At 50.5% G+C, this 26703-nt stretch overlaps 1 protein-coding gene across 6 annotated transcripts in view; it reads left to right on the top strand.

Moving 5' to 3' along the window:
• PLEKHA6 (pleckstrin homology domain containing A6) overlaps nt 1-26703 on the top strand; it is a 134572-nt gene that overhangs the window by 58819 nt on the left and 49050 nt on the right. Inside the window, exon 1 of one of the 6 annotated variants that reach the window (XM_046680296.1) lies at nt 2628-2904. The exons of 3 other annotated variants lie outside the window; for them this stretch is intronic. The gene's annotated coding sequence lies outside the window, so the exon portion shown is untranslated. Of the gene's footprint in view, nt 1-2627; nt 2905-4477; nt 4589-14826; nt 14966-26703 lie in introns of those variants that run through there. 2 more of the 6 variants (XM_046680298.1, XM_046680297.1) reach the window with 2 other exon arrangements.

Raw genomic sequence — 26703 nt, 5'->3', positions numbered from 1 at the left:
AAGACTGAATTTTGAAGCTGGGCAGACCTAGATTTGAATTTTGACTTGACCACTTACTAGCTGTGTAACTCTGGACAAGTTGGCTAACTCCTCTAATCATGAGTTGCCTGTGGTATAAAATGGGTTTTTAGGACCCGCAGGGCCATGGGTGCTTGTGAAGTTTCCTCCTAGAAAGAAAGGAAATAGTTCCCTTTACAGCATAACCTGAGAAGCAGAGACAGGACTATATTCACTTTCATTCAATAAACATTTTTGAGCAAAGGTATTTCCAGTTCCAATGATTTCGTGTCTTTAAAAACACTTTGGACATCTTGGAAGGAAGAAATATTTGAAAACTCTATTATATTTGGCAGTTACGGTTGGTTTTTTGTTACTCTTTATCTCCGTAGTTCCAGACCTGGAAAGAATGGGTGGGAGCAGCGAAGCTGTCCAAGCACTCTTCAGTGGTGCGCCGGGTGCCCCGGACCCACAGGAGATCGAGTGACGTGTCCATCCTTCTGGCGTTGGAGAGGGCAGACTGCTCAGTGCTGATATCCCTCCTAATGTGCAGGCTCTCACTCTGGACCACCAGAATTCCCCAGCAGAGCATGGGGTGGGGGCAGGCTTCCCTCCCCGACTAGGCTAACGCCTCTGAGACTGGAATGCAGGGAAAATTTCCCTGGGGCCTCCTGACTTCCCCACAGCACAGCCCTACTCTTTGGACCAGGCCTGGACTCTCAGTCTTTCCTCTCCCTTAGTGTTCTTGCCACCGTCAAAGGCTTTGAGCTTGTGTGCACTCTTGCCCTGCTGCACGTCTCAGAGCCAGCTTCTGTTCTGGGTGGATCTTTTTCTGGTAATTCAAACCATCTCTAGCAGGATGGGAGAGTAACCATCAAGAACTGCTCACGGCATTCCTACTAGGTGCAAGTCACTGGTGTAGGAATTGAGGGGAGAGGCAAGGAATTGCCATAAATAGTCCCAGTCCTTAAAAAGCTTCAGTCCCTCTCTTGGAAATAAGCTTTACACAGGTGAAAAGTGAGTGGAGGTCCAAGGCTGTCTGCAATGACGGTTTAGTGGTGAAGACACGGCTGGAGTGCATGGGGGAGTGAGGGATGCTGGCTGCGGGCTGAGGCACTTTGGTGAACACGGCTGGTGGATTTGGACACTGATTGCCGTTGGGTAGAGACTGGGGTGGGGGAGGGAGAGCCAAAGTTGACCTGGCGGTTATAAGCCTGTTTGACTGGGACGCTCTACGTTGACACTGATGGAATTGAGAACTTAAACGGCGAGCCCATTCTAATTGCTTGTTTTAACATGCGTGGGTTACAGTACTCCAATGGTACAGAGGAGTCTTCCAGAACAGCTTTCCTCCTGCCCATCTCTGGCCCCTCCTTGGAGGTGATCGCCGTTACCGGTGTCTGGTGGGCCCTTCCTGAGGAGCTCTAAGCCAGTCTAGGCCATGATGGAGATACAAGGGCCACCTGCAGGGAGGTCTTCAGTGCCAATCTATCTGTGACCGTGGCCTGTGGATCAAAGATTTCCCTTTACAGAAAGGAAGCATTGCATTGTGAGCACTGTGCAAAGAAAACTGGGAGTGTTCGTAGTCAGACTGACGTGAAGACCACGAATGAGAAACGTCAAACCAGCGCCTGAAGGAAAGGAAACACTCAAGGCGATTTAGAGTTACCTTTTTTTTTTTTTTTTTTTTTTTGCTTTTGAGGGCATTTTATTTCTGAGAAGTTTGGTTTGCTCCTCTGAGTAGAGTTACCTTCTTGAGTCAGAGCTGAGCTAACCGAGGCAGTGTGGAGGGGCGGGGGGCGTGCATCTCGACTGAGTGCCTGCTGTGCGCCTACTGCTTTTACGTGTTACTTGATGTAATTGTTTCTCTCATAGGTAGTATCATTTGCCTCATTTTACAAACCAGGGAATTGAGGCCCAGAGAAGCTAAGTGATGTTTCTCACAGTCGGTGATTCAAGTGAGCGCCTAGTTGTAGTAAAGCATGATTCCACCTGACTTTTAAAGCCTTCTCTCGCTGTTCTACCACCCAAGATGCCAAATCGGGCTGGGAGTCGCTCCCCACCTCTAAGGAGCCTTTTCGTCTTCCTGGCCTCCACTCCCTCATCTACAAAATGAGGCAACTGCCACCAGGATTTTCCTTCCCACTCTCCCCAGGCCTGAGTCTGTTACAGGTGAAACAAGGAGGAAAGGGGTGACTCTGTGGGAGCCAGATGCAGAAAACTGGCAGAGGAGAGGAGGGTAAGTTTAGGAATTAATGTGTGCCAGATCAGTTATCTGGAATCCGACCCTAAGGAGAATATCATTCCTTAATGTGGAGGAAGAGTCTAGACATCTCTGCTCCTAAGCTGGGAGCTCTCCCGTCACCTTCCCCCCATGACCCTGAGCACCGCTTCAGCGCCCGGACTCGAGCTGCCCAGGCGGGTGGGGCCGGAGAGACCGTGGGCAGTGCCTGGCAGATCTCTGGCTGTGCCTGCTGGCTCTGCTCCCCTCTGGGTTTCTGGAGAGCGGCAGCTAGAGGGCCGTCTGACGTTACCAAGTAGCAGGCAGGGTGGGGAGCGAGAGGAACGAGAGGGAGAGGGCGGGTACGCCATTAGACCCGAGGAGCAGGAGCAGTGGTGTGTGTATTTATATAGGACTCGGCCAACCTGCAGGTTCAGATTTCAGACCCCAGTTTATCAGGAGACTTTCCCTGGTTTTCAGTCAATACTGGAGCAGGGAGAGTGCTGACACTAGAGCTTTCCTGGAAGGCTGGGGAAATTCTGGATCCCCGGCTCTCTGTCTCCTTCCTTCTCATGGGAGCTGCATCGGCCATCCTTGGCGATTTTCTTGGATCTGGAGCATTGCTTCATTCCTTCCCAGTCAGCAGTCTATGTCTTCCAGTTGAGTCCTGACTTCCAGCATGGAAGGTAAAATTTGGGGTTCTGGGAATCTGGGCTGGGAAGAACTGGAGCTACCCAAACTTTCAGTGGAGAGGACTGGTAGAAGGATGCACGTGTTGGGCAGAGAGGAGTAATTCACCACGAGAGGATGTGCGTAGGGAGGGAAGGAGTGTGTGTGTGTGTGTTGGGGGCACTCCTTTTACATTTGGAAGGCAAATCTTCTTTTACTTCCTCTTCCTTTCATGTGTCTCCTCTTTCTCTCCTAACAAATAAGAATGTCTCATGAATGTCCATCTTCTTTGGGGGTCACCCATCAAAAAGTTAAAGAAAGTTCCTGACTTCTAGAGTTTGAGTATTTCCTCCCTTGGAGGGGGGAGTGCAGAGGGAAGTTGGGCATGTGGGTCTGTACTGGAGATATGTGTCCAGAGCACTAATGCCCCTAGAGCTAGCCCTGGCTTTTGCAGGCGCTTGGAAACATTCCTGATAAAGTGAACTGTAAATCCTGTACCTGTTTGCATGGTGGGAAGGTGTATGGATTCCTGCATGGTCTCCATGTGGAATTAGCTTGAACCAGCCTGAAGGGAACAAAGCTGTGAGAGACAACTTCCAGGAGCACTTTCCTCTCAGTGCCTCAGAATTGGGCAGGATGGAGGCCAATGCCTGGGGGTGGGGGCGGGGTTGGCACTCTGTCTGAAAGCAGAATTATGGGTGTGGAGGTGATTTGTGAGTGATGAGTAAGGGCAACCGAATGTGGCTCTGTCTTTCCAGGGTATGCCTGGCATTTCTCAGAGGCCGGGAGCAGAGATCAGAGAACTGACTACCTTATACAGGGACTGGTGGGCTGGCAGCCTGGCCTAACGGCCAATACCTGTTTGCATAGCATGCCCAGTGGGCAGTGCATGCTGTGAGGCTGGTTCTGGCAGGAATCGTGGGTGGGCCAGGCCAATGGGACTCTGTAAGAGGCTGGAGATGGCTTTTGAAAAGCAGATTTGGGGTGGTGAGATAAGCATTGGGAAAAGAGTCTGGTGGAGTGAGCTGGAGGCAGAACCTGGAGTGGATGGAAAGGAGTAAGGAGAGGGGAGGGGGGAGTCCTAAGCTCTGATACATTCCAAAGCTTCAGCCAGTTAAGGGATCTCAGCTTTCAATATAGGTGTAACCTGGAACAGGTGAGAGAGCCGACTGACTTCTGAATATAGCAAGATAGATGGATGGAGGCAATGTGAGCTGGGCAAAGTGCAGTAAAAACATATTTTCAGTGCAAGAAATTGTATAGTGCAGTTGAATCTGGGAGGCAATGATGCCACTATTTGTTAGGCAATATAATTAATAGGTTGTGCAGTCTCGTTATTTTTGAAACTACAGGCATTTTAAAAATTATTTTTTATTTATATCACCAGCTACTTCCAAATAGAATTCCAGTGTCTTTGTATATTTGATAGACGATGTGATGCGCAATTTTGGCCAACAGATAATTATAACCCCTTCCCTTTATTCAGTCGTGTAGTACTTTCCTGCTCAGTGTGTGTGTTCATTGACATGCTCTCAGTTTGGCTTAATTCAGCAAGTATTTACCTGTCCCTGTTCTTTCATGGGCACCGTATGACATATCGAGTACATAGACATGGATAAGCCTGGTTCTGCTCTCAAGGACCTCATGGTCTAACTGCAGTCCTATAAGGAAGACAGAGAGAATATCATTCCTACAATATAGGTGAGGAAACTGGAGCCAAAAAGATGCTAACAGATTTCTGGTTAGTCAGCAGAAGGGCAAGGACTGGGATCAAGATCCAACTCCTAACCCAGTGCTTTTTTTGTGTACCCCCCCTTTACCCCACAGTACTGTATCTACCTGCCTCTACCCATGCATCTCCCATACTTTCTCCGTCAGAGTAAAGAGCAAGAAGCAGTCGTCTGTGGAAGCAGATGGAAAAACTGCTCCCTGAAATGGAGCTCAGTCCTCTCTGGGCACCTGAAATGGCATCGTGGTTCGGTGTCTATGTTTCATTGATGCTCTCCACCGCTCACCAGAGGCCGCCCTTATCTCTCAGAGAATTCTTGACTTGGGAGAGATGGTCTTCCTCCCTTTCTCCCTGGATTATCTGAACAGGCAAGGGGACTGTAAAATTCAGGGCTCACAGAAACTTGGGAGGCTCCACACAGAGATAGATGCTCACTGAACACTTGATTTATAAAATAACAACCAACATTTGTTCAGTTATTTGTAACTGACAGAGTGTTCACCTAAGCAAAGAATAGTATGCTTGTTGGTTTCCCCCTCCCTTCCACATTTGTCCAGCTCAAGTTTTCTGGAAAGGTCCAAATCCCCAAAGCTTAGGGACTTTCTCTTAATTTTTAGGATTAAGCTAAAAGGGACATAGAGAGGTCATCTGGCCCAATGAAACTCAAAGTTTGGTCTGTGACAGAGTTTTCATCAGTGTGAGGTACAATGAGAAAAATAGGGAAAATGTATTGAATTTTTTCAGAAAGCAAAATGTATTCAGTTTAAAGGATTTCTTTAGGGGGCAGGAAATGTGCTAAAATATTTATTCTGAGGTTATGGCTTTCTTATTCTTTTCACGAGTTGATGGTGAGAGTAGATGGTAGTTGGGCCTTTAAAATGTCCTTATTTGGCAAAATAAAAAGTTGGCAACCTTAGAGTAGTTTCTTAAATTTCATTTTGAAATTTAACTGGTCCTTGAAATCCAAAAATCTTGCCTCCAGGCAGGACCTTCTCCAACAGTTGAGAATCTCCCTGATAAGGACTCTTTTGGGCAGACTCCTGAAAACTTGGATAATGATCTTGGGACCACTGTTCTTTCCCTGTGGGTCTTTGGACCATGATAAACTCACAGCTGAGTCTTGATTTCTTCATTTTTAAGTTGTGGGAAGTTCCTTCCTCCAGGACAAGGTCACTGGCAAAGCGTTGTGCTCTCACTTGCTCTTCCTCTTGGTCAGAGAATCAGAGACTCCCTTGTCTGAGGTGCTCTGGGGTCAGGCCTTGCCAGTTCCTATTCCTATAGTCATCTTTTGGAAATGATGGAAGTCATCTTCCATCCTGGGGAAAGATGGAGGGGATTTGTGGATTGGATTATGAGCAGCATAAGGTATATTTTACATTTGGGGTCTGGGTGTCCAGTGCCACTCATTCAGAAACAGCTTTTTAACGAGATGATCATGAGTCCAGGGCATTTAAACTCCTGCTGTCCGTTTTCGGAATGGTAGATCTTCTCCCGCTCTCACGAATATCCACTGGAGCTGCTCTAAATCTGGAGGCTCCTGGAGGCATGAGAGTGTCTGAGTCCTCTACCTTCTGAGGAGTCGGGCCTGGAATAGCAACAAATATGTGGGAATCCCCAGGCAGCGCCGGCTGCCAGACTGAGACGCGTGGTTGGGCATGCACATGTGTGCAGACTGGTAGGAGAGAATGTATTCAGGGGAAAATCCGTTTGAAATCACCCTGGAAAGTGAACTAGATGCTCTTTTTGAGATTCATTCTAGGACGCTTTTTCTGAAAGCGGATGTCCAGGAGCTTCTTTGTAGGAGAGAATTTTCAGATTTTCCACCCCATTTTCATGTTCTGAAACCAGAACCCTCCTAGCCTAGGAAAGCAGTTGAGGTTTGACTTAAGTTGTTAAATTTGAGGGAGTGGGCAGCAGCCCCTCAAGCTTTCCTGCGGCCGAGAGAGAAGCAGGAGAAACTACTGGAGAGTATGGGGGAGCCTGAGACTCTGACCTGAAGACCAAGCCCAGTGCACCAGCGTCTCCTCCCCAAAAGCTTTCTGGCTAGTGATGGTCGGTTTAGCAGCACAGCGCACAAGAATGGCGCAGTGGACAAGCCTAAACCAATGGCTGATGACAGACATCGTGGGCCTGTCCAAACCAGCTGAGGGGAAAGATGGTGAAGAAGGATCTAAGAAGTGCAAATTACGAATCTCTGCCATCTGAGGAGCTTCTGTGCCGTAGACCCCTCCACAGTCCATCTAACGGCTCCACCGAGGTTTGGGGCAGCTGAATGATGGTGACAAAGCAGTGGTTCTCTTAGCCCACCTCTGGTTACCTCTGATGGTGGCTTTTCCCCAAGGAGGCGTTACTGAGGATTTTGTCCTAACTTTGGACAGAGTCCTAAGGGTTGGGAGAGAGTCAGGGAGAACAGCCAAAATCTTGGAGATTAGCATCTCCTCTGAGATGTTCAAGCCAAAGGGCAGAAGGGGTTCACCATTCAGCATGGCTTTTTCTGATTTAAAGGTCAACAAGGACATGACTGGGACTATAAAGATGTCCCCATCCTTGTCACAGTGAAGCTATGGAAAGCAGTACCTGTACTCCAGGGCCACCTTTGCCTTCAGCTGGCTACGTGGTCTTGGGCAACTCAGTCCCAGTTGGGCCTCAGATTCCTCATCTGTAAAATGAGGGAGATGAATGTGATTACCATCCTCCTATGTCTCTGACTCTACACACCTCAGTTCTCCCTTTGACGGACAGTAGGGCCTTTCCCAGAACTTGGGGTAGACCTCACCACTCGAGGAGAAGGAGCGTCTCTACCTCTTTCAGAATTGCAGGTCTAGTGTCCAACAAGTACGTGTCTGTTGGAAAAGGGTCTCAAAGTGGCAGGATGAGACAGTGTTCTGAAGACAGCAGACCCAGGGTCAGGGCTGAGGAGCCCCCTTGGAAGACTGCCTTGGTAGGGGTCGAGTCTCTGACAATCATCAGCAAATCCCTAAAAATGTGTGGCTAGAGCCAAGAGGTCTGAGAGTAGCAATTGCCCGGTATCGCTCAGGGCTGGTTACCCATTTTAACAGCCTCCTGGGGCGATGAAACAGTATCAGGAGAAACACACCAAACCTGTCCCACCGTGCGTTGGGTGCATTTGGTTCTCACCCCAGAGCACCCGTCTTCACGATCTCCTCACACTCAGCATCTTTTCTTTCCTTCAGTCCAACTCCGCACAGACTTTGGCCTCCCCCACCCCTTAGCTTGCCCTGGGCTCAGTCATTTACTTCCCCGGCGCATGCCCCTAGGGAGTAGGTAGCACAGATGAACCTGTGGGGTGGTGGTAGGGTGGAGAGAGGACTTGAAGCCCAAGACAGGGGCAGCTGGGAGGCATGTTGGAATATTCAGGCACGTCTATACCTGAAGTCCAACCAAATAACAACAACACACTGCCTCTGCCAGCTCTGTTCAGGTGGAAAAGCAGCAGATGCTTATGGGCCCATGGCTGGTCTTTGAATCCTCTCCCTCCCCCATGCCAACTTGCATTCCGGGGAGATGGCTCCAGGCTACCAGAATCCAGGGACCCGGGAGAGATGCAGATTGTGATGAGACAAGTGCTTGGAATGGCTGTCGACATCTTTGGCTTCAATGACTCTGGTTGCTCTCCTGAGAGCCCTGTCCTCAGGGGCTGGAGGAGCAGCGTCTGCAGCTCCACACTTGTGGTCTGAGACCCTGGGCCTGTGGGTTGTAGAACAGTAACATGGCAGACGTGATGTGTAGTACATGAAACCTCCAGCAGGGCTGGGAGCCGCTCCAAATCAAACGTGATGACGTTTCTGCAGCGAGACTTATCTAAGGAGTCACATACGTGGGGTAAATAAAGGCTGTGAAGAGTCTCATGCCTGTCAGGTCATGCTTTGCTGCCAACTGGGTTCAAGTCAGGTCGGGGTCTGCCACCAGTTGAGTTAGGAAAATCTTTGAATTTTCAGCTGTCTGTGGATTTGGGAATGCTGTTAAGGCCTTGTGGTTCTGTGCTGCCTCATACAATCCTGGCAGGTGGGAATCAGCAGTCCCACTCCACAGATGAGGAAGCTCAGGCTCAGGGACCGTCAGCAACTTGCCCAATGTCAGTCAGCCAAAGAGCGGCTTGCTGTGATCCCAGTCCAGGCCTGTCCGCTCCAGAGCCAGGCCTTTTCCTCTGAGGCACGGGAGGGCGCGCTTCCCGTCTCCAGGAGTGAGTGAAGGAGCCGCGGGGGTGTGGGTGGGGAGCTCTGACTTTGGCATCTTCCCAGATTGGGGGTCATTTATTGGCTTGTTCTTATTTATATATTGAATTCTGGGATTCCAGGGAGCTAAAGTCTCAGAAGAGAGGAAGCTAAAGTTCAGTCAACTTTGTGGCTTACAAGAAGAAACCACCTGGCTTTGCGGGGGCTGTGAGAGCCAAGAAGAAATGAGGTCAAGTTGGGTTTAGTGAGAGAAGCACCATCTGCAGTGGAAGCATCCACCGTGCAGAACCAAGGAAATGCACAGTGCTTCCTGCTTCCCCGCTCAGCACCTGGCTGCAGAAGTCCTACCTTGAGTAGGGACCAGTCTTGAGAGAAGGACTGTCTGGAAGGATCACAAACCCCAGATAAGGACGAGAGTGGTGTGCAGCTTGAAATAAGGAGAATTCAATTAGGGGGTCTCATTGGTGTTCATTAGTGACGTGAAAAAAGGTCAAAGGAAGTGCTAATTCAGTCTGCTGAAGATACACCATGTGCTTTTAACACTTCGTTGGCAGGGTGGACATGGTCTGTTGTCTGGGCAGTGGCGTAGATAACCTCCCTCCCCCTGCTTTCTAAGTGCTATCAGATGGCGACTGCCATTTCTGGGTCATCTCTAGGTCAGGTAAGATTTGAGCTCTTACTGTCCAGACACACAGGTGTCCACCGTGTGGTGAGGAGCCTGCTGTCAGGGAACTCAAAGCAGCACGAGGGCTAGCGGCTCTGAGGGGGAGTGGCCTGTGCTGCGTCCTTTGCTGGGAAGATACCCTTTAGGAAAGGCAGTAGGTTGGTTGCCATGGGAACAAGGAACAGCTGCTCCAGCCAACTAGGGAACAGATGGGAAAAAATATTCTTAAAGGAACCATTAGCTCACGGAACTGGTACAGGGCAGTAGGTTTTTCTAAAGAAGCCCTGCTGGGCAGAGCAGACACTTGGCCTGAGAGAACTGTGAGCCTCTAAGGTGGCAAAGGACCCACAATTGTTTTGGAAAGTGCAGGAGAAGGAAGACAAGGTTTTCTGTCCCCTGGATAATGGCTGTCCTCCGGGAAGATGTCTCTGAGCTGCGCCAGAGCTCCTGAGCCCCTTTGTCAGCCGTGCCGCCACCTCCCTTAGGGATCCTAGCTCGCCTGTATGGCCCCCACTTCTTCTGTGGCCGGCTCCTTCCTACACATCCTAGGAGCCTTTCTAACCTGAGGAGTAGTAAATGGGTCTGCTTTCTCTGACCCTTACTCCGTCCTGTCCTCAGGTGGCCTGATCTCCAGGCCAGCCGAGGTTGCCTCCACCCTTTCCTTGGGCACACCTCCAGTCCTTCTTCTGCCTCCTCCTACCTTCCTTTTCTTCCTCATGCCAACCATGGATGCAGAGTCGATGAGATGTTACATCCTCCAGAAGTCATTTTGTCCCTCTTCCTGGTATTAGTTAGGACTTCTGAGTATGTGTAACTGACGCTGCTCAAGGCAGCTTAAGTCCTAAAGGACGTCTTATTGTAAGGGTCAGAGAAGTGCTGGACCACAGGAACAAGCTAGAACCAAGAAGCTGAACACCTTAAGTATGATCTTCTTTTGCTCCTCTCCATGTGCTGGCTTCAGTCTTTCCTCTCACTGCAGAGAAGCCTTTTAGCTTGGTGGTCAGTCTCAGGATAGAAAGATGGCCTCCAGCAGCTCCTCGTGTCCACGTCCCCTGGAGAAGGACTGATTTCTTTCCCTCTCAATCCCGGTTCCCATCCCTGGGGAGGGGTTTTGGCTGAGCTGGGATCAGGTAGCTGCCCCGTAACCAAGGGAGTGGCACCAGGTTTTAAGAGCATGGCTAGTACCACTGCACTGCACTGGGTATCGGGGTCGGTGGGGCAGCCCTAGGAAGGAAGGGTGCTCTCCGTCACAATGGCCCTTCTCGGACCTCCAAGCCTAGAGGAGTTTGGCTTGGAGAGTTTCTGCACCCCTGACCTCTCTCGCTGCTCTTTTCCCACCTGACCATGGGGACTGGCAGGGCCTAGATGTAGCATGGCAGTGTGACCAAAGGAGCCGGGATGGGTGTGGTATCATTGCCTCCCCCATGGGTGGAAAAGGTGTGGAATCTGAACCCTGATGGCCAGTCAGGCCCCGCCCAACCCACAGGTGAAACGTTATCATAAGAGATTTTATTGTTTCATCAGATGCCAGGGAGTCAACATCCAAATCTTCACCTCTAAAAGCTCATCACCGTTTCTACATTCGGTCCTTTGCAGTGGCCGTCGTTCCATCCTGGGCTCGTGAGGAGGACTGGTGCCCACCATCTTGTTTAGGTTGGGATTGATCAGTGACTATGAATTGTCCCCTGCATGAGGAGACAGGGGTTTGCCAGGGAATTGGAACCATTTTTGGCTGGCCGCTGCGCTTCATCCAAATGACCCCAGAGAAGAGAAGAGACAAACTGAGGGGTCAAATTATATAATCTCTCCATGCTGCACCCCTTTTTCATGCCTTACTCCTCCAGCTCTCCTGGCTTCATGCGCTGTGATGGCAGCTGTGGAGCAGAGTGCTGGGCGGGGATGGGGAGGAGGGAGGCAGGCCTCAGTGGGCTGTGCTCTGGGAGGGGCTGGGAGGGGATGGAGAGCCGAGCCCTTCCTATGATTTTGCCTGGCTCCCCTGGAGCCTGGGAGGTGGATGTCTGAGTGGAGGGGAGGGGGGGCCTGCAGGACCCAAGAGCCAGGCTATTTCTGTAACACAGGACACATGGGCAGCCGCAGAGAAGGTCAGACTCTGGACACAGGCTGGAATGCAAGAGGCCAGGCGGCGGGGGAGCTGTGGTCTCACCGCTTCTGGCAGCTTGGGGGCTCCTGCAGTGCCCTTTGGGGAAGGTGGGGCCACCTGCAGCAGAGTGCGTGGGGAGCTGGGCCCTGGTCTTGCTGTTGTGGTGCCTGGGAGGGGTGGGTGCAGCACAGAATCCAAGCACCCACTGCACTGGGGTGGGGAGAGAGCCATTCTAAGTGTGGGGGCTCTAATTCGCGCTCTCTGCCAGGGAAAACATGCAGGTCGGGCAAAGCCCAGCGTGAAGGGACAGAGGAACAGTGCGGGGGTGGGGCAGGGGGCCCAGCACACAGGTGTTCGAGGGCACCTAGGGTTTAGGGATGCGGCGGGCTTGGGGACGAGTTTACTGTGAAGCAGCGCAGATCACCTTCAGGCTCCCTGCCATGCGCTGGCCCTCCCAAGGCCCTGCTGAATTTGTTTGTAGGCTTTCTCTTCATGAGGATGCCAGACTGCGGAAGGCTGAGGCCCCACAAAACCTGGCTCCGCCCTGTCTCTGCGCACAGCATGCGCTCGCGCCTCCCTCCTGGCTTGGGCTTGTGCAGCCTGTCCACAAGCCGCCCCGAGCCTTCTGTGCCTTCTCCTCCTCACACGTGCCTGCGTGTGGTTTGGGGCTTCTTGAGTTTCCATTTATAGTTAGAAAATTGCCCTGCTCCAGCTCTGCCTTTGTCATGGACCCGCCTGTCTTGGCTACCTCTGACTGCTGCTTGACCCTCCGGCACCTGCCCTGGGTGGTCCCTTCAGCACCCTGGACGCATGATCTGGGGGTTTGTTTCCTTCTCATGCTGTGGGTCCTCCCAGCTGAACCCAAACCTCTGAAATGGGGAGAGGGCTCTAGATGGGAACTTAGCCTTAGAGAGGGGCTTTCCAGAAGAACCTGAAGGGCTCAGGACTCAGTGGCCTCACTTGTCTTCTCGTTCGCCCTAGGGGCGCGGTGAGGCCCTGTCTCTGCGCTGGGCTGAGGGGCAGGCCCTCGCCCACATCTTCAGGGGCAAGGGTGTAGTGCGAGGGCCAGGACTTGGGTCTTTTGGTCAGCTCCTTCTGCCCAGCGAGGTAGACCCGGGAATTGACTTGCTTTTTCATTTCCAAGTGTGAAAGGACACGGAAAAAAAATCCACCTCCCAGTTCAAAGTATGCTGGGGCAGACCTCCCTCCCATCTGAGATTCTCTGGTGTTGATTATTCTGGCTCCTAAGGGTAGGGGGACAGGGGACGGCCTCAGACAGTCGCTTGACCAGAGACGGGTGGTAGCTTTAAGGCCTTACTAACTGGGTTTAGGAATCTCTGGGTGCCGTCTTGATGGATAACATTTTTAGGAGCAATTATTAAGCATCTATCCTTATATATCCAAGTGCTATGGGATTTTGTCGTCAAAACGGGACAATGCTTCCCATGAGTGAACAGTCCCGGCCGAGGCAAACAGATGGTAATGATCACTGGCGTTTATTGAACATTTGCTCAGGACCAGGACCTCTCTCAAATTGTCTACTTGTATAATCTCATTTAATCCTATGACAAACCCATGAGGTAGGTGCTTATATTGTCCTTTTTACAGATGGTAGAATGAAAGCACAGAGAGGTTAAGTCAGTCGTCAAAGTCCTGAAGTACTGGCTGGTGGAGCCAGGATTAGAACTGGGGCAGCCTGACTCTAGAGCCAAAACCTCAAGGCCACTGCAGATTCAACTCAGTGAAAATAAACTAAAGGGTTAGCTCGTAGGATGATGCATGAGAAGGGAATTCCAAGTTGCACAACTAACATGAAGCGGGAAGAGAGCTGGCTGTGGACTGTGTCCTGGGCTCTGACCCAGCTCTCCCACTTCCTAACTGTTTGGCCCTGGGCTACTTACCTGACCTCTCAGGATCCTCCTCCCCAAGCGCAGGACAGCAATACCTGTCTCGGGAGGTTAAGCAGAGCCTTTGCTAGTGTTCTGTCTTCGTTGGATGTTCATTTCCTTTTCTTTTCTGTGCCAGTTGTCAAGTCTTCCTGGGGACAGTGAAGAGTGATTTGGAAATTCAAGGTAAATTCTTGTTTCAGGAGGAAAATGTCCAGCCAGCCCTCCGTTACCCGGTCTCCTGGACCAGACTTCCTCCATCACCATTTCTTCCTGTCCTCTCTTGAGATGGCCTGGAATTGGAGGAGAGACGGGCTGGAGAGAGGCATGTTGCCGTCACAGAGCTCTCAGGCAGCTGTCACTCTTTGGCCTTCTTTCTTCATCATCTTTTTTTTCTTTTTCAAAAAACAAGGATATTCTCTTAGGCAGCCACAGTACAAATAGCAAATTCAGGAAACTTAACGTTGGTACAATACTATTATCCAATATACAGTCCATATTTAAATTTCATCAGTTTTCCTAATGTCATTAGAATCTAATCCAGGACCATGTCTCTACTCTCCTTTAATCTGGAAGAATTCCTTGCCTTTCTTTGTTATGCGTGCATTGAGGCTTTTAGAAGAGTGCAGGACCCTCCCTGGCCCCTTCTGGACCTTGGCCAGCCTTCCCATCTCCCTCCCACTTCTCCAGCCTCATCCCTGAGTTGGGCTGACAAGGGTGAGGCAATTGAGGCATTCTCCTTAGGCACAAAATTTAAAAGGGTGCCAAAACACTCAGTAATCAAGATAAATAACATTTTAATGCAATATTTTTAAAAATCAAAATTGGTGTAAAAATTTAATGAAAATCAAAATATGATCGTTTTCAATAAAGGCAGGATCAGTAACTGCTGCTCCAAGCCTCAGGCGGAAGGGAAACTCAGTGGTACTGACTCAGTCTTCATTTCAAGTGATATTTCATTCATCATGGATTTTTTACACCCATTTTTATTTCAAAAAATATTGCTTTGAAATGTTATTCCTCTTGATTGCTGGGTGTTGGGGGTGCCCCTTCCATTTGCTCCCCCCGCCTGGCAGGGTGGGCGTCTCCGTCTCCCGGGTCATCCTGTCCTCAGAACAAGGGAGACCGGGAGGTGGGGCTCCCAGCCAGACACTGTCCCTGCGCCCTGGCCAGAGTGGAGGAGGAGGGCGGGTGGGGGACAGAGAAGAGGGTGGGGAGGCAGTACAGAGGCCTCTAACAGCTTCCAGCTGCTTCCACACCCACTAGACTTCCTGCCTTGGGAGTGGCATTCAGTAGGATTTCCCTCTCTTTTCTCATCAAATATGTGATCTAATCAGATCTTTGGGTCCCCTTCTCTCTACCAGTCTCCCTGTCTTAACACTGCATGTTTCCCCTTAGTTGATCCTATTCTGACCCTAGATCTGCCCCTGCTTTCATCCGTCCTGGGAACCCCTTCCTGGCCTGTCACTGGCCGATGGCCGCGAGCATCTGCCTCGGGCAGGGTGAGTACCACGATGCTGGTCCACAGCCCCATGGCTCTGGGAGTGGAGCCAGGGCCGCGAGAGCGCACAGGCGGGCCTCAGCCAGGCCGCGGGCACGTTGTGTGGTCACAGGAAGGAGTCCTGACTGAGGTGAAGCGGCTCCTGGTGACCTTGCCTCCATGTGGGAGGTGGGCTGTCTTAGCCGAGTCTTTTTCCAAAGCTCTTTGAGCTTCAGGGTTTTTGGTAAAATGAGAATGTTAATATTTTTCTGCATACCTCATAGGGCCATAAAAGAATCAAATGAGATAATGTGAATTGTAAAGGGTTTTACTCAGCATTTTCCCTTCTGTCATAAGATAAATAATCCTTTATTTGTGTAAAGACCATATTCAGGTCTGCCACATTATTTGACCTTAATCCTTGAGAGGAGAGCAGTCTGACTCAGGGCCCATGTCCATCCCTGTCTTTACCCAGCATTTCTGTCAGACTGAAGCAGGCCTCCAGGAAAAGCTAGGATGTCTGTCTGTCCCCCACCCACTTGCCCACGTTCTAGCCCAGGGTAAAACGTAATGGGTACTTGTTGGATTTGTTTGTTTTTTAATGTCTTAACTTTCATGTTTGTTTTTCAAGGTGAAGAAGTCCTCCAGCTAAAGGTTTTTCTCTTCTTTTTTATAGCTTTAGTGAGGTATAATTAATTTATGATAAACTGCATATATTTAAAAGGTAAAATTTGATGAGTTTTGTGACACTATAACCATAACCATAATTAAGATAAGGCACATATATCTATGACTCTCCAGAGTTTCTTCCTGCCTTTTTGAGATCCTTCCACCTACCCCAATCCCCATGTAACCTCCAGTCTGCTTTCTGCCGCTGTGGATGAGTTTGCACTTTTTAGAATTTTACGTAATGGAGTCATGCAGTATACATCTTTTATCTAGGGGGATCGGCTTTTTCCAACCAGCTTTATTGTTTTGAGATGCATCCATGTTGTTGTGTGTATCAATAATTCATTTCTTTTTATTGCTGAGTCGTATTCTGTTGTATGGATGTCACACATATATTGTACTCACCTGTTCCTGGACATTTGGGTTTTTGCAGTTTGGGTCCCTTACAGACAAGCTGCTGTGAACATTTATGTACAAGTCTTTGTGTGGACAAATGCTTTCATTTCTTTCGGGTAAATACCTAGGAATCAACGGGTTGTATGGTAACTGTATGTTTCACTTTTTAAAAAACTGCCAAAATTTTCCAAAGCAGCTGTACTGTTTACATTCTCCTCAGCAGCGTGAGAGTTACAATTCATCGACGTCCGGTCAGCACTTGGTATGATTAGTCTTAATTTTAGCTATTCTGGTGGGCGTGTATGGTGTTATCTCATTGTGGACTCAGTCTGTGTTTCCTCACGATGAACGATGGCGTGCGTCCTGTCATGCACTCAGACATCGTTGATCTTGGGCAGAGTGTCTGTTTAAAGCTTTTGCCTATGTTTTTTTCTTGTGTTGTTTGCTGTCAATATTTAGTTATCAGAATTCTTTATATAGTCTAAATAAAAGTCTGTGTCAGTTACCTGTTTTGCAAATATTTTCTCTCAGTTTATGGCTTAGCTTTTCATTTTTGTAGCAGCGTCTTTTGAAGAGCAAAGTTTTTTATTTTGATGAAGTTCAATTTATTGATTTTTCTTTATAGTTGATGCGTTTTGTGTCATATTTAAGAAATCTTTGGCAAACCCAGTCACTAATTTTGAGTTAATTTTTTAATGGTAGGGTCAAGGATTTTTTTGTTTTGTTTTAGTTTGTGGATCTCCAGTTTTTCCAGCACCGTGTATCGAAAAGGCTGTCATTCTCCCATTGGCCTGCCTTTATAAAACCTTTGTTGAAAACCGGTTGACCACACATGCAGGGTTTCTTGCTGGACCATCCTCTGTTCCTTGTATCTATATGCCAACACCATGTTGTCTTGATTACTGTAGCTTTATACCAAGGCTCAAAGTCAGGTGGTCTATCTGCCTATGTTATTCTTCTTTTTCAAAGTTTTCTGGTTATTCTGGGTTCTTTGAATTTCTGTAGGAATTTCAGAATCAGCTTGTCAATTTTTACAAAGAATCTGCTTGGATTTGATTGGGATTGTGTTGGGTCTATAGAAAAATCTGGAAGAACTGAGATCTTAACAGTACTGAGTCTTCCGATCCATGCAAACAGTGTATCTCTCCTTTTGTTTAGATTTTATTTCATTTCTCTCAGCAGTGTTTTCTAGTTTTCAGGGTATAAGTCTGGCACATCTTTTGTCAAATTTATCCCTAAATAGTTCATGTATTTTCTGTTATTGGAAGTGGTGTTTTAAATTGCAGTTTTTGGTTTGCTGCTAGTGTGTGGAGATACAGTTGATTTTTCTATATTGACTTTGTATCTTGAGCCCCTCCCCCACTCTTTAAAACTGAATTTAACAGAGCAGGAACCTGGAAATACTGAGGTTTTGCATGATATGCTAAGCATGTAAAATGGCGGTAAAAACATCAGCATCTTTGTCTGTTTTAAGTCAATAAGTCATTCCAGGAGCAACCCTGCAGCCGGCTGTAAAGGGCTGTAGCGGCTGTGAGAGGAGGGGTGGTATGGTAACCCTGACCCTCCACAGGCAGCGCTCCCCTCTATTTCTGGGGTGTCCTCAATGGAGCAGGTGGGAATGAAGAGCAGACCCTTTAAGAGACACGGCTGACCAGCCATCAGGCCACTGGGAAGGCAGCCGGGAGATAAGATAAGGCCCCTTGGCTGGTTTAAGCCAGGGTCCTGAGCCAAAGTGGCTGGACTACTGATAGATAAGCAGGAAGCAGGGTGATAAGGAGGAGGTGCCAGTGGCAGACCCAGGCTGCCCAGAGGTGGGGCAACCAGCTTACCCACTGGGCCTGAAGGAGAAGGGGTGTTAGTTGTGGCCATGTACAGAGAGGACACTGGCATGCCCCTGTGTGTCCTCTCCTGTTTGTGGTCATGGCCTGCAAACCCTCCTAGATTACCTCCAGGCTTTATTTGTGGTAAACATTCAATAAATATGTTTACTGAGCTCCTCATGCTGTCTCTACTGATATCTTCATGCTCCAGAGAGATGCTCGGATACAGGGTTTGGAGACTACCTGACTTCTTGCTCAAACTAGAAAAATCCTGGCAAGGACTTACTCTGAAAAGCCAGGAGCTGCTCATTTGCATAGATTTGCATGTGTCCTACATGTAGGTACTTTTATGCTGGATTTAGGTTTCCCCAAATCACTTGCCTATTTTTAAAGGAATAAAGAGGGGATTTGTCTCTACTTACACCTACCCACCTTTCATCTGCATCCTCCAAAGATGCATAGGTGGTTTCTGCAACTTTGAAATACAAAGCAGATCACCTGTGACTGTGTAGTGTGTGCAGATAAAGCCCTCCTGTCAAGGTGTTTCCCTTCTTTCCTTCTATTACAAATCCTAGTTCCACTCTCCGAACTCCTGAGTGAAGCAAGAAGTTATTAAGGCAAAGAAATCCTCAGCTAAACAGCCAGGAGCTGAAATTACCTGGAAGCCTTCAAGGATGAGTGCACTGTACCTGGGCAGAGAGGCTGGAGGCACTGGCACCGACCTGCAGACGGCTTTCCGCCGCGCCCGTCCCAGGGCTGGGGGTGCTATGACTACCTTTAGTCTGTTCTCCCTCCTCCAGGAATAAATAAAAGTATCAGCCCTCCCCCAGATCCCAGCTCCGCTATTGGCCCGCTAGGCAAATATTTCATAATGTGGGCTCATCCAATTGGGCATCGTGCCAGAGCCCAGCACCTCGGGCTGCGAGTGTGCTCCAATCAGGCGGGCGGCCTGGGTGGGACTGGAGGCCTCCGCTCTCCACATGGGAGGCCAGCATTACTCAGGTGGATGGCATCAAGGTGGGAGTTGCCACTTCTCAGGGCTGGGAAGAGGGGACAGGGCAGTCCATCGGCCAGCTTGAGGCCAGCCAGCACTGAAGGGGTTAAAGGCCAGCCTGCCTGTGTGGCTGTTAATGATTGCTCCCCACCAGGGACCTGGTGGGTGTGACAGGGAAGCCTTTCCTATTCCTGAGTGTGAGAGGAGTCTGGCCAGTGGGCAGGGGCGACTGCAGAGCAGAACGGGTGAGTGGGGGTTCTCTGTTGGGGGTGTGTTCCTCTGGGTAGTTCTGGAACAGGTGAGGGAAAAGTAGATACAGCCCTCCATCAGCTAGAGTGGCTTCTGTTACAACCAATACAAATTCTTAGCTTGGGAGGGCCAGATTTTCCTATCAATCCTGTTTATTAGGAGGAAATCTGTGGGGTTGTTTTAGTTCGAGAGAGTGAAGTACTTGCACAGAAGCGGAGACACAGACCATCGTCTGCCTTGGTGTGGAGACAATGGCTTCGTGTGGCCACCCTGCACACAAAGCTGAGCCATTGTCTCCAGAGAGGAGCGCATCAGCCCCTCTGGGCGATTCCTGGGACTGGCCACAGCGGGAAGTGGGGGAGGGCACGGCCACGGGGGCCGCCGCTGGGGCTCCCTCTTCCCTTTTACCTCAGTCAGGTGTGGAGAGGCGGGGGCCGGGACAGAACGGCGGGGCGGGCAGAGCCGGGGCAGAGCTCTTAGCTGGTTAAGAAGACGAAGTTGTCATTTGGGAGCAAAACTGAAATGACGGAAGCAAGAGAACCAACCTTTTGGGCTCAGATGTCTGTTGTCCCCTTTCCCTCAGCTTCCCATTCAGGTCCCTCATTCCCTCAGCCTCCAAAACATTTGTGCCCTTTGACCCAGGCACCCTCTCATGACGAGTCAGACTTGTGCCTGGAATGTGGACAAGACCTCCTTGGCTTTGTTGGAGGAGCTGGAGGAGGCTGGCTTTTCCCAGCTGGTGATTATCTGTGTGTGCGTGCGTGTGCACATGTGCACACGCATGCACAGGTGACACAAAATGAGAGCCTGATTTGTCTCCAGAGCAGAAAGGCTGCCCTTACCCACTCTCGGCCAGGAGCCCTTTGTCCCCTGCCTCTTTCTTGGGAGGGAAAAGGTTCAATGACATAGTAGTGCTGGGAGGTGGCCCTGGAGGGGTCTGTTGGGCTGGGACAGACCAGTGCCCCTGTGCTGCTCTTGGAGGCGGACTGAGAGATCAGACAAACCCACCCCTCCGTGGCTTTGGCTCTGGTGCTCCCTCTGGCTGGGCTGCCACAGACAAACAGAAACCAGGCACAATAAGGGGGAGGTGCCAGCCCTGGACCCAGCAGGGCAAGAGCAAAAGCAGCCAAGTTTCTGGGCATGTGAGCCAAGAAAGCGGGGAGCCGAGACGGAGAAGAGCAGGGCCACTTGCTGTGCCCTGCCATGCACTGAGTCAGCCACAAATGTGATGAGCCACCCTGTGTCCTCACACTTCCAGGTGAGGCAGCACACAGGAATTGGTGCTCCCTGGCCGGGCGGGCTTCGTGGGCATGCAACCTGTGCCATCGTCCTGCAGGCTTGGGAGGGCTGGGTTTAATGTTCTGTGTTGCCATCCTGAAACTCTTAATTTTTGAACAAAGAGCCCCCTGCCTTTTTATTTTGCCCTGGGCCCTGCAAATTATGTCACATGCTATTCCCAGGCCCAGACAGAAGCTGCAGCAGGATAGTAGTTCAGAGGCTCCAACAGGTGTAGGCAGACTCACCTGTTACTCAGGTGTCACTCACCAAGACTGGCTTCTGTCCTGGCTGGGACCAGCACAGCATCTCTTTCCCTTTCATCCTCCTACTCCCCTCCCGAAGCGTCTGTCCCTCCTTGTGGCAGCTTCCCTGCCCAGTCTTCCTTAAAGGCCACTCCTTGGCAGTGGGATAGTGGAGGGGGCAGCTATGTCCCTTTCCTGATTCCCTCCCCTTCCTTACCTGGGCTCGAGGTGGGGGGCTGGGCCTGGGCATGCCTCTTCCATTCCTCTGAGATCTTCTTCTTTTTTTTTTAAATTATTTTATTGAAGTCCTAATTGTTTATAACGTTGGGTAATTTCAGGTGTACACTACTGTTTGTCAGTTTCTTTATAGACTGAATCTTGCTCACCACCCCCAGTCCAGTTTTTATCCATCACCATACATGTGTGCCCTTTGACCCCTTTTGCCATCCTCCCAGCCCCCTTCCCCTCTGGTAATCACTAATCTATTTTCCCTTTCCATTTTTTTGTTTATCTTCCACATGTGAGTGAAATCATCTGATGTTCGTCTTTCTCTGTCTGGCTTATTTCGCTTAACAAAATACCCTCAAGGTCCATCCATGTTGTTGCAAATGAGACGATTTTGTCTTTTTTTATGGCTGACTAGTATTCCATTGTGTGTGTGTATATGTATCCCACATCTTCTTTATCCATTCATCAATAGATGGGCACTGGGGTTGCTTCCATGTCTTGGCTATTGTGAATAATGCTGTGATGAACATAGGGGTGTATAAGTCTCTTTGAATTGTTAATTTCATGTTCTTTGGATAAATAACCAGCAGTGGGATGGCTGGGTCATATGGTATTTTTATTTTTCATTTTCTGAGGAATCTCCATACTGTTTTCCATAGTGGCTGCACCAGTTTGTACTCCCACGAGCAGTGTGTGAGGGTTCCCTTTCTCCAAATCCTTTCCAACATTTGTTATTTCTTGTCTTGTTAATTATAGCCATTCTAAAGGGTGTAAGGTGATATCTCAATGTGGTTTTGATTTGCATTTCCCTAATAATTAGTGATGTTGAACATCTTCTCATGTGCCTGTTGGTCATCTGTATGTCTTCTTTGGAAAGATGTGCGTTCATATCCTCTGCCCATTTTTTGATTGGGTTGTTTGGTTTTTTGTTGTTGTGTTGTATGAGTTCTTTTCCTCTCCCCTCTCTAAGCCACGGTTATCCATGGATACCCTCTGGCACCTGCTTCATGTGCTGTTTGTTTAGGAACAGACCGTGTCCTGTGATTACCACGGGCTCCAGGTCGGGGTGGGGCTGGTGGACAGGGGCGGTGTGTGGGAGGGAAGGGAGACTCCTAAGCCTGCTGGCCGTGGGCAGCTCCTCTGTCTCTCCCCTGCTCCAGCTCGTCCCACTCGCGACCAAGTGACCCTGCAGAAGGCCTCTTTCCTTTTCCTCCCTGTAGCCTTGGCCAGCGGTTGGCCCGTCCACAGAGGAAGAGACAGGTGGAGGGGAGCAGGTCCCGTGTCTCTAGCCACCTCCTGAATCCTTGTCCCTTTCCCTGCTCCCCTCCCCTACCTCCTCGAGCTGCACCATACCCTCTCCCAGGTGCCTCCTGCGGGCCTGCCCCAGTAGGGCTGTTAGTAACAATATTTTCAAACCTTGGAGGGGAGTCAATGCATATAGTTAAAAACCGTGGATTATCCAAATTAATTTTGATTGGACTTTGGAAAGTATCATTTAATTTAGATTTTTAACTTTTTTGTTATTGTCGTGGGCAGCAGATTTCCGTTTCTTTTACTTTAGCCGAGGGCTCTAAGAGAACATGCACTCCCTGAGGACACTAAGCACATATCAGCTGGTGGAGGGACAGACTGGTTTGGAGTTAAGTGTTTTATAGAATCCAAAAATACTAGAGCTGGAAGACGGCTTAAAGAATATCTAGCCCAGCTCTCTCCAATAGAATGTTCCACAATGGCGGGATGTGCTGACTGTTCCGTCCAACATGGTAGCCACTAGCCACAGGGGCCAGCATGTGTGAGGAACTGAAACTTCAATTGTATTTGATTTTAACTAGTTAAAATGTAAATAGCCACATATAACTAGTGGCTACTAAAGTGGATGGCACAGCTCTGGGGTAGTGCTACTTGTTCTAGTCTATCCTCTGTTTTATTAACGATTATAACATCGGCCACTTACTGAGCAACCGTTACATGCCGTGACGCTTTCATTACGTGACCTCGTTTAATCCAGCAACTCCACATCACTCCACGTTATGGACAGGGAACTGAGACCTGGAAAGGCAGAGAGCAGTACTGCCCAGCCACAGAGACCACTGCTCTCACCCTCTTCCTTAAGGATCGTGCATACATGTCCATTCTTTGTCTTCATGTGACAGCTTTCTTCAAAAGTCCTCCACGTCCTTTCCCTTCCAGGCCTCACTTTCCCACTCTGGGATGTCCGGGAGCTCAGGAAGATTGTCCTCAGTCCACAGAGGGGGAAGACAGCAACGAGTCTCCCCAGACACAGCCGTCTTCTGGCCGGTTCCACTGTTGGCCCTTGTCCCTGAGCTCCTTTTGCATCTCCTAGAGCAGACAGCAATCCGGGAGATCCCTCTGCCCTCAGAGCCCTTGGCAAGCTCCCCAAGGACAGGAGAAGTTCTGCATTCCTCATTCCTGACAAAAGGAGGTGCTCAAAATTTCCAGCAACCCATGTGTGTCCCCGCTTGCCCGGTATTCCCTGTCTAGGAGAGACGAGCAGCCGAGCCCTTGCTGGGGGTCAGGGGCAGACTCGGCCCCCTAGGCGGGGGAGGAGAATGCTAACACTAGAGCTTTGCTGCCATCCCACCTGCCCGTGCAACCCCCAAGTTGGGGAGCTCCTCTCTCCAGAAGCAGTCGCCCAGGCTCCTGCTCTCCTCTTCCCGAGACAAAGCCTCTGCTTTGCAGACTCTTATCAGAGTCCTCCTGGCCATAGGGAGAGGGAGGGAGAGGAGGAGCCTCAGATCAGATGGGACCTGCCCATTGGATCCCCAATGAGAGGATTTGAGACTGAGTTCTCCTGCCTCTCTCGCTCACAGTTCAACATCCCAGAGCAGGGCAGCACGTGTCCCCTCCTCCCACCACAGTGAGACCACTGGCCTGCCTCTCCAGCCCCTCCGTCAGACAGCCACTCAGTTCCTGGCTGTGTGTGAGGTTCTGGTCAGGGCACGGCGAGACCGAAGGCCAGGCTGTGAGCATTTTGTATGCAGCTGCCCTGCCACAGCTCTGCATCTGGGCAGGTGTGGTAGGGCTCTCACTTGTGGGTTCCCCCACCCCACATCACACACAGTCCCCAGACCCACAGTACCCACAGGGGTTCCCAGTGAGAGGGTCTGTGGCTTTCATCCTTATGTCCTTACAGCAGGCCTTGTGGAGCTTGAGTGTCCCCTCTGAGTCATGAAGCTCTCCCTCTTCTGCCCTAGAGACAAGGAGCTCAGGGTGGACGGATAGCAGGGACTGGGGACAAGCAAGGAGATGGAGGCTTTGTCTTCTCCTGTCACTATAGCTAGGAGTGTGGACCTCAGCTTACCTGACTCTGAAAAGGGCCTTGCCTTCCTCCCAATGCGAGGACCAGAGACCATGTGAGTTCAGCTTTCCCCTTTGTTCCATACCCCTTCAGAGCAACATTACCTCCCCTCCTCTGCTCTCTGGTCTGGTGGGAAATTTGTGTTGTCTACGGAACAGGGCATCACTTATTACCATTGCTTCATTTTTTTTTTTTTAAGATTTTATTTTTCCTTTTTCTCCCCAAAGCCCCCCGGTACAAGTTGTATATTTTACTTGTGGGTCCTTCTAGTTGTGGCATGTGGGATGCCGCCTCAGCGTGGCCTGATGAGCAGTGGTGCCACGTCCGCACCCAGGATCCAAATCAGCGAAATCCCGGGCCGCCTAAGCGGAGCACGTGAACTTAACCACTCGGCCACAGGGCCGGCCCCAACATATTGCTTCATTCTTAAAACGAGGAAACTTAGGCATGGAATAGCTTGACCCTGGCAAATTGCTGGACTGGGAACCGAGAAAGCATGTGTAGCTTTTGAGGGTGTGGACGGAGGGCCATCAGTCCAGCTGCATTACTCTCCCAGCACGCACTTTCTAAGACTCCTCCCGGGGAGGGCTGGGTCACTGCTCTCCGTGGGACGCCAGAACCACATCTGCTGAGCTGGGAACCGAAAGAACGGTGCCAGTGGCCTTCGTAGGCCTGGAAGTGGACGCTGGGCTGTCTTAGCCTCCGAAGGGCAGGGCTTGGGACTCGGCTCAGAGCGGGGAGAGGGGTAATTAATTACTGCCCTGCCCTGGTACCTCTTGGGACTCTCTCCCTTTGCTGACTGCAGGAGAGGCAACTTAGAGGCCGAGGGAAGGGGATGGAGCCCTCTTCCCTCTGCTTCTATCTGGCTCAGCTGGGGCCACTCAGGGGAAGGCTGGGAGAAGGAAAACGTGGAGCGGAGCTGAGGGCAGCTCCTTTTCCTCCTCTCTGCATTTCATTTCCCTCTTCGCAGAGAACAGAACGGAAGCACAGCGCAAGAGGGTGAGGAGCCCCAGGGGCTGGGATGCCCTAGTTCTCCAAGTTGGGTCAGGATGTGAGAGGGAAGACGCTTCCCATCCTGCCAGCAAGGAGCCCCAGGCCCCAGAGTCACACTGTGAGCACTTGAAAGAGTCGTTGGTATTGAGACAGTTAAGGAATGGCTGTCTCAGGAATGACGCTCAATAATTCATCAGCCAGAAAGGACACTGGCCTCGAGTCCTGGAGGGCCATGTGGTGTCTCTGGATCTCCCAGGGGTGGGAGGGCCCAGGCGCTGACCAGGGAGGCAGGAGGGGGGCACTGGGGAGGCCAGTGGAGCAGCACTTTACCAACCAATAAGGAAGAATTTCAACATTTTAGTAACAGGCTTGGTTATGGTGAATATCCGCCCTGGTTATCTAAATTTGTCAGAGGACAAATGGAATTCCATGAAGGAAAATAATCAGTTTGAAGATAACCCAAGTTAGGGTGGAAGATCAGCATGAAGGTTCCCCATGACGTTCCCCTGAGCGGTGTTCATGTTCTCCCCGCTCCCACACATGCGCACACATGCACGACACGCATACACACATATACATACGCACATGCACACGTGCACACACACGCACTCACACAATGAGCTGTCACCCTGAGTGACGAGTGCACAAGGCCCTCCCGCCCATACCCGGCCTTCTGGGGCTGTCATAGGAATAAAAGGATGTCTACCCCAGGGCTGGGCTAGGAGCTAGCACGGTGCGAGAGTGGGGGAGGACCCTGGCAGAGGATGGAAGGGAGGGAACTGGATCTGGCCCCTGATTTGTGATTTCCATCCCTTGGCTGCTGAGCCAGCTCTTCTGCTTCTGTGTGAGGTAGGGCCGAGCTCAGGCTGAAGTTCTCCCAGCATTCCCTGACTGGCAATGTGTTTTGACCCTTTCGGGTAGGGATGGGGGGTTGTCAGGATGGGCAGAGTTGAGCAGGAAGGAGGGCAGCACCATCTTATCTCCTAGCCACTCAGCCCAGTAACCTAGCATTTTCAGATGTTCTAGGCTTGCTTCGGGGAGGACACCCTATTCTTGCCATTTTGGAAATTACTGTGGCCTAGGAGGCAGGAGTGAGACCAGAGCAGAGAGGAGAGGAGAGAGCAAGGACAAGTATAAGGCTGGCAGCTGGGTCCCCCGAGCCTGCAGAGCTGGTGTTTTGCTCTGTAGGCAGCACGTGGAAGAGACAATGTCTTTAGAGGGCTCCTTCCTAGAGGTGCCACTAGGGCCTGACCCCCTGGGTCTGTGTGTGTGGCAGGGACAGGCAGAAGAACAGAGGGACTCAGAGAGGAGAAGGCAGCCTGGAAGTGTATTTTGTCCTAGGAATGACTAGGGGAGTTTCGGGAATCAGGCACATCAGGATTGTTGGCAGTGTAAACCGAGCTGTTTTTAACTGAGACGGAACACTGGAGTAGATAAAGTTCCTTGAAAATGATGAGGAGACCCAGAGGGGAGCTGGAGAGCAGGAGCAGACCTCCCCACCTTCCCCCCTCTGCCCCACCTTCCCCTCCTCCCCCACCTTCCCCCCTCCTCCCCCACCTTCCCCCCTCCTCC

The sequence above is a fragment of the Equus quagga genome, chromosome 13 (assembly GCF_021613505.1).
Source record: "Equus quagga isolate Etosha38 chromosome 13, UCLA_HA_Equagga_1.0, whole genome shotgun sequence".
Taxonomy (NCBI): Eukaryota; Metazoa; Chordata; class Mammalia; order Perissodactyla; family Equidae; genus Equus; species Equus quagga.
The sequence above is the reverse complement of the archived record's forward strand: the minus strand, read 5'-3'. Positions and strand labels throughout refer to the sequence as shown.